This window comes from Pinus tabuliformis, chromosome 6 (assembly GCF_031772625.1).
Source record: "Pinus tabuliformis cultivar Carrire ecotype Pingquan chromosome 6, CPIR1, whole genome shotgun sequence".
In the NCBI taxonomy this organism is placed as follows: domain Eukaryota; kingdom Viridiplantae; phylum Streptophyta; class Pinopsida; order Pinales; family Pinaceae; genus Pinus; species Pinus tabuliformis.
The window spans coordinates 836174558-836182561 of NC_142292.1; the positions used below are offsets into that span (position 1 = coordinate 836174558).

Below are 8004 nucleotides of genomic sequence, written 5' to 3' on the forward strand. Positions count from 1 at the left end.
GTCCTAAGGCTGCCCCTATGGCTTTGTTCGAGGCATCAATGTGGATGTGGAAAGGTAGGGACTAGTTTGGACCTCTCAATATCGGGGCGGACACCAACTTATCCTTTAATTCATTCAGAGCCTTGTGACAATCGTCCGTCCATTTGAACTCAAAATCTTTTGCTAAGAGGCCAAACAGTGGCGAGGCTAGCTTACTGAAGTCTTTAATGAATCTTCTATAATATCCTGGTAAGCCTACGAAACTCCGAACATCTCTTACCTTCTGAGGAGGTGGAACCTTTTTGATGAGAGCAATTTTATTAGGATCCACCTGCAATCCTTGGCGAGAAATGGTATGTCCTAGCACGATCCCTTCAGTCATCAGGAATTCACATTTTTCAGGACTAAGGGACAGGTTCATCTCAATGCACTTGGTTAGAACTTTTCCCAGATTTGACAATGCTTCCTGGAAGTTGGACCCATAAGGAGCGAAGTCATCCATATAGATTTCCACCGAATCATGGACCAGCTCAGAAAATATGCTCAATACTGCTCTTTGGAAAGTGGCAGGAGCGTTGCATAGCCCAAAGGGAAGGACTCGGTAAGCAAAGGTACCCCAAGGACAAGTGAAGGTGGTCTTATCTTGGTCTTCCGGGCTGATTTGGATCTGATTATACCCACTAAACCCATCTAGGAAAGAGAAAAACTTCTTTCCTGCCAATCCATCCAACACTTGATCTATGAAAGGCAGAGGGAAGTGGTCTTTCTTGGTGGCTTTGTTCAGTTCTCGGTAGTCCACACAGATTCTCCACTTTCCATTTTTCTTGGGTACCAACACCAGAGGGGACACCCACTCGCTATCCGAGATGGGGTAGATGAATCCTGCATCCAACAATTTTTGCAATTCTTCTTTGACAATGTCCTTAAGGGCTGGATTCATTCTCCTCTGAGGTTGCCTGACTGGTTTACAATCTTCTTTAATGTAGATGTGATGGGTACAGACCGAAGGATGGACTCCTTTCATTTCCTTATAGCTCCAAGCAAAAGCATCTAGATGACTGGCCAACAGACTATACAGCTCCTTTTCCTGGGAAGGAGATAGGGAGGAGCTGATCTTTAACGTTCTCTCGGGGCCAAACTCCACATTTTTAACTCTGGGAGAGATTGGATCAGTCACACAAAGGTCCACTAAGGTGCTGGCTTGAGTATCCTCCACCAATTTCTCTAAGGACAATGCACTGGGAGGCGGATTCTGAATCAAGGTCTCAATCAAATCATCCTCAGTTTGAGGACCTCCCCTGGTGGTTTCTAAGGTGCACAAGGGTGCATAGTACACCTCATCCTCTTCTCCTTCTTCCAACCAAAGTGGTAAGTCATGCTCTAATAGAGGTTGGGCAGGAGGGTATAGGACTAGCTGCTTGGACATAGGACCATTTTTGATGGTCATGTTTCCTGCTTGGCAGCTTATGTAAGCATCTGCAGTGGCTAACCAAGGTCTTCCCAAAATAAGGGGGTATCCAGTAAGCTTTTCCTTTGGTTGAAGAACCAAGAAGTCCGCAGGATACTCCCAAGAGTCAACAGAGACCAAGACATCCTCCACAATCCCTTCGGGGGTCACGGTGGAGCGATCTTCCAACTACAGGACTGTCGAGGTCTTCCTTAAGGAACCCTGAAGGTTGAGTTTGAGCATGGTATCCCTGGTCATCACATTAATGGCAGCCCCTAAATCAATCAAAGTGTGGGGTATGATGGTGCCATTGATGTGGACATCAACTACAGGACTCCCAGGATCCAAATACTTTGGACAGATTACTTGCCCCAACATAAGATCAGATAGTTGTCCTATGACATTGATGGTTGAGGCATCTCTTTTTCGCCTGCCTGGGTGCCTGAAATACTTTTCCTTAACCAATTTGTTGTATATCGGTACATCTTTGATGGCTTGGAGAAGTGGTATTTTCACACACAACTGTTTGAGTTCTCCCAGAAGCTCATTCTCTTCTAGGTCGGGTTGTGTGGTTACTGTTAGTCTCTCAGGAAAGGGTGGAATGGCCTTAGGTTCACTTTCCTGTTTATCTTCCTCGTCCTCTGGAGGAGGAGGCTGGCGATCCGGAAGAGTCTTCCCAGATCGCAGGTTGATCTCCTGGATTTCCATAGCATAGGTAGGGCATGTTGTTTCCCTAGTATATACCTGCTAGGCCTGTCGGTTGTTGGGGTTCGGGTTCGGTTGAGCAGGCATTTGGGGTTGTCTTGGAGGAGCAGGAGGTAATGGTTGTGGTTGAGCCGGTGGTGGAGGCAAAATGGTGGGAGGAGTGTTGTACTGGGGCCTCCACCCCGGTTGAGGTGCATTCCACTGAGGCTGTGGTTGGACATGTGAGTGAAACGAATGAGTAGTGGGCTGAGTATGGTATTGAGGTGGGTAAGACCATGGAGGAGGCACAGACCAGGAAGGATGAGCAGGGGGACCCCAAGAAGGCATAGGAGCAGATTGGTTGGGGCTATAATAAGCTTGGGATGTCCCTTGCATCCCCTGCTGGTAAGGTCTAGGTCCATGCGGCCTCCTTTGGTTGAGGAAGTAGAGAGGTTCAGTGGGTGCCTCAGTTCCTTGGTATATGGACTTAAATCCAGGTAAGGTTGGGAATTGGTTTGTGGGGTGGTCCTCCTCACAAACGAAACATACCTCTACTGAGTGTAATGGACACTCGTTCTTAGGGTGCTTCCTTGTACACCTAGGACAGAAGATGACCAAAGCCCTCTCAGCTTCCTCTTTCTTTTGTTGGATTCGGAATGTATCAAGTTGCATGGCAATGGTCTATCTCACCTCAGTTTTGAGGTCCTCCAGCTGATTAACAAACTCATGCTTGGAGAAAGTAGTACTAGCCGAAAGTGGGTTTCCCCTGCCTCTTTTCCGGGCTGCCCTAGAGTGGTTTCTAAACACAGTCTTTATATCCTCATAAGGTAGTTGGTAAATATCTCCTCCAGCTAGCATGTGGAGGGTATCTAGAAGGTCTTCAGGGACTCCTCGGAGCAGGACCAACTTGAGAGATTCAGGGTCAAGTGTGCACCTGGCCTGTTTATAGCTAAGTTGGAACCTTTCCTCATAATCTTCTAAAGACTCATCATTTCCCATGGTCATCCAAAAGATTTCCCCCTTGGCTTCCTTGGACCTACAGTAGTCCCGGTATTTAGTATTGAAAGCTTGCTACATCTGAGTCCAAGTGGTGATACTGTTCCCAAGTAAGCCCATGAACCAACGTAATGCTGCATCCTTGAGGGTGGAGGGAAAGAGTTTCAATTTTTGTTCATCTTCTGTATAGTCATCGGTTCGACAAAGGACAACAAACTCAAACAGGAAGGTATCAGGGTCTTCAGTAGTCAATCCATGGAAGTGAGGTAAAGCATAGGGGCTTATGTTTTTCATTTTCATGTCTCCATTGGTCTCTCAGATGGGAAAGGCACCTTCTATTCTCTCATCTTCTCTTCTACCATTTCGGTCTTCAGCCATGGCTTCAGATGAAGTGTTCTCTAACTCTTCTTCTGTTATAGGATCTTCATATATCTCAGGAGGCTCACCTATAGGTTCTTCTGGATCACTGTCACCAAAGAAGAGAGAAGGGTGACTCAGTGAAGTGGTGGGGGTGTTGGGTAAGAATTTGCCGGTTTTATCTCTGTTCCTACGAGGCATGAAATGGAAAGGCTTTTGATTGCTTTTTGCTTTTTTTTTTTTTCCTGGCACCTGCAAAACTGAAAATAGATTGAACTGCAACTAGCTATCTTGCTGAAATGAAAATGCGGAATTGAAATGAAAGTACGAAAGGACTAAGCTATGTTGCTCAAATGAAATTGCAGGAATGAAATGCTAGTCTACGCTTGCAGAATTGAAATGCTAATCTACGCTTGCAGAATTGAAATTGCAGAATTGAAATGCTAATCTATGCTTGCAGAATTGAAATGCTAATCTACGCTTGCAGAATTGAAATTGCGGAATTGAAATGCTAATCTATGAAAGCAGGAAATATCTACTTTACTTTTGCGGAAATGAAATAAACTATTTAGCAGAAGGCGAGTGTAGGAAAATAGAAGAAAAGCAACAATCACCAATACTCTGACGCTTCCCCGGCAACGGTGCCAAAAAGATGGTGGGCTCCAGTATTGCAGCAATAATGCTGCAACTCCTGGGACTCCCTTCTTTACTTTTATCAACCCGGTAGTTCGTAACAAACATGGAAGCGACGGTGCTGTATGCACAAGTACTAGCTCTTGTCGCAACTGTCACTTGGTCAGCTGGCACAAGTCCACTAGGGGCTTAAGCCAACTTCTATGAGCTCTTAGAAGAAGCTTTTTAACTGATGGATGGAAGCTAACTCAAAGGAAGTTGATCTACTTGCAGAAAGAAACTGAAAGCCAAAAAGTAACATAAACCCTAGCAAACCCTAATTCTACCAGCTAGTCCTACTGATGCAAAGGAGAGAATGCAAACTATTAAAAGAGATGCCATTACTTCTATGAAGGTAAAATGCATGTGCCTAGGCTACCTCTATCTGAAGAAAACATCTTTTTGTATTTTTGAGTAAGTTATTAGAATTATCATGCATGTGTTTTAACTGGCTTTTTACTATGCAGGGGTGGATCAAGGAAGAGAAATGCTTGGAAAAGGTTGGGAAGGTTCAGAGAGGGTCTAAGGAGTCCCTAACACTCTTCCGGAGAGTTTCACAAAGTTTGGCTATCCAGCAACCTCATTTGTGAGCTTCTACAGGAAGTCTGCAGGGGTTCTACAGGATGTTTCAGGGATTTCTACAGGATGTTCAGAAATTTCTATAGGATGTTTTAAAATTGGATTTTGGAGGATGGGTGAGTGAGAGAAGATGCATGAATGGATAGGGAGGTAGGGTAGGGGCCTGAAATGACCCAGGGACTGATGGATGGAGTGATGAGAGGGTGTGGAAAGCTGACTTGACTTAAAGAAGGCTAAGACAATGGAGGAGCAAGAAGGTAGGGTTACGTGGATAGAAGAACAGTTGTGAGACGAGGAACCTAACTAGGAGATGGAGCAACTGGCCTGGACGAAGCTTAGGTAGATGAGTGAGTGGTGGAGATGCCCTGCACGGTGTACACTTAACTGAATCAACCAAGTCCTGCACACAATCGAAATCTTAGCTAATCTATCCTAACTGTCAACGAAACAAATGAACAACAGCTTTATTTATAAAGAGAACCATGTACAACACTTAAGCAAAGAAACATTTCAAAGGCCTGAACGCATAACTAACTTCTACAAATGAAAACATTACACCAAAGATTGCATGGTCAAGCAAACTAGTGTTTTTGTTGGGCAGCACTGTTTTTGCAATTCCAGCCCCTGATCCAATAAGGGAGAGGTGAAACTGAGAGTGTTGTCAACCCTTTTTCTTGGAGCTTTATTTGTTATTATCCTACCAATCTATTCTACACATCTGAAGCAATTCTATTTATCAACAGTGACCTATTTAACCAACACAACTAAATCTTGCTCAACAGAAACACGTTTCAAATGCATAAAAGGAAAATCACAATGCATAAAGAAAAGATAACAATACAAAGAAGGAGGCCCTAGGCTCTCAGGTTGGGCCCAACCCCAAGAGCTATGGCTCCTATAGAAAACTCAGAGCTGATATCAAATCGGACTGCTTCTCATTATCAAAAAATAATCATAAGTCAAGAGTTATGCCAACAATGGCTACAAGAGAACAAAATGGAGCTAGCAGCACTGTAGTGCAAAGTATGCAAGAGTTTCCAAAAGTCCCTCACGAAGGCTGAGGCCTTAACATTTATACACCACGAGGCCCTAGCTGGCCTCCTAAATCTATGGGACTTGGCTGCCCAAACTGTGAGTGAACAACTCCTTCCAAAAATCTATTTGGCTGCCTTCTAGATCCGGTTTTGGTGGCCTTTGGAGCTCGGAGTTGGGGGTGAAGATCCCGAGGGAGGCTATTTAATGCCATATACAACCCCCCTACGAATCCTCAACCCAAGCTTGGCTGTCTCCTAGCCCATGACTACTCGATTTTCCTCCAACACATGTCAAAAAAACCTGAAATGAGCACGTGTTAGCCACCTAGGAAGAGTAACTACCCTTATTCGTACAAATGACATAAACATACTAAAAAATAATGCATAAGTTATGAAAAATGAAGGATTGAACAAGGATAATTAGACCAAATGAGCCCAAAATGTTACCAAATTTGGGGCTCATCACAAATGCCGCAAATCAAATCAATTCTGGAGTCGAAAAGAAAACATTGCAGCAGATTAAATAACATCAGTTTGGAGAAGGAAAGAGACTGAAAGTAATCAAATCGTATGATAAGAGTTTCACACACAACAAATAATCATTTAAATAAAATTTAATCTAAAAGATGCAGAGCGGTGTCGAGCTAGTCTGGCGGCCAACCCAGCCAGCTCGCACCCTCTATGAGCGACCTTATTCACACAGAGGTTAAAACCATGAGATGCACAAAATAAATAAATAGAGCATGGCTATAAATGCTTTAATTAATTCTTGAAAACACAGTCTTTACATCATGAGGCAACACTTAACTCCAACGAATAAGAGGAGAGGTCCACGGGTTATAACTGTGTGATGCTACATTGGGACCGACTCCTCCCTTCCACGCATTCCTTCTGTGCCTGTGCATGTCCTTGCCTCTATGCATGTATATCTATCAACTGATCTATTTCCTCCCTGCTCCAGGCAGTCTCTTAAACTTATATAGGCATCAAATTACAAATTGGGGATTTTAACAACCAATCGAAATACAATAGGGGAAGATTGTGAATCTTAACAATTTTCCTAGAATAAAATGGAGTTTGTAACTAAATGTCAAAATAGGAATTATTTCTGGCAAGTCGTTACTCTTTTCCTGGAATGATGCTGTGGGTGGACCGACTTCTTCCCCGAGTTGCCAGAAGCATTGTCATCCAACATTATATGTTTTGCAGTTGCCAAAATGTTATGTGCAAAGTGATCTGCTTTTGATCCAGGATAATCATGCATTTGGGTAAAGACTTTAAAGCTCACAACATACTTTGGATGAATATGAGTATTCATGTGTGTGCTCCAGACAATAAAATGTTTTGGATTTTTTTATATCATCAACACCACTGTCGTAGTGTTCATTGCTAGGGTGAAATTGTTGAGAGCCAGGTTGAACCTGATCCATGTTTCCCATTATTGCTCGGCATAATACCATGTGCCATAAGCCATTTCCGTCAACATCTGAATAGCCAACACTGACATGTGAACAATCTTCTGGAGAAAGATAAACACCAATGCCATAAGCTGCCCCATTGTTGGGTGTATTGGTTTGGCCAAAACCATGTAATATGATGCCAGCTACACCCTTCCGAGAAGTACCATGCCAGGCATATCTGATATTAGCTTTGCCACGAAATTTTCTAGTAATCTCAATGTGATTTTGAAATGCCTGCAATCGAGCCTGTGCCGAAGAACTTGATGGCACACATCGATAAATACCAACAATGCTGCTAAATGTTACAAGTGTACTAAGACCAGCCATAAACTTGTTCCTCACAGCTACATACTCATGATTACCATTCTCTAATTTAATTAGTTTGTCAGCTAACTCACCATATCCAAAAGTTTCAGAACTATTAATACAAAGGACATATTGTGATTCACACACACCCATTCCATAATCTGCATTTGTTGCATTTGTTTCTTTAGACAGAAAACCCTTGCTCAGGTTCCCAGTGTCGCTGGAGTCTTGCTCCAATTCACTGGACTCCATATCCAAAGATTGGGACTGAGATTCCTGTGATTGGGAAATTATTACTAGATACCAAACATGTGTAGGAAGAAATGCACGATAGAGTAACAAAATGTATTAAACTAAAGTCAACATCTAGCCCTGCTTCCAATGGTTACGACCTCAGCTATTCTTATAATATATCAAAAGACCACATTTGAAAACCATTGCAGCTTGCTGCACCATTGTATCATTGACCACAATGATGAACAGTGCATGC

The 8004-nt window shown here is 43.2% G+C and overlaps 1 pseudogene; it reads right to left on the reverse strand.

Annotated features, from left to right (window-relative positions):
• Nucleotides 1-6850: 6850 nt before the first annotated feature.
• On the reverse strand, nucleotides 6851-7786 carry LOC149261462 (putative inactive poly [ADP-ribose] polymerase SRO1; annotated as a pseudogene).
• Between the last annotated feature and the right edge of the window lie 218 nt (nucleotides 7787-8004).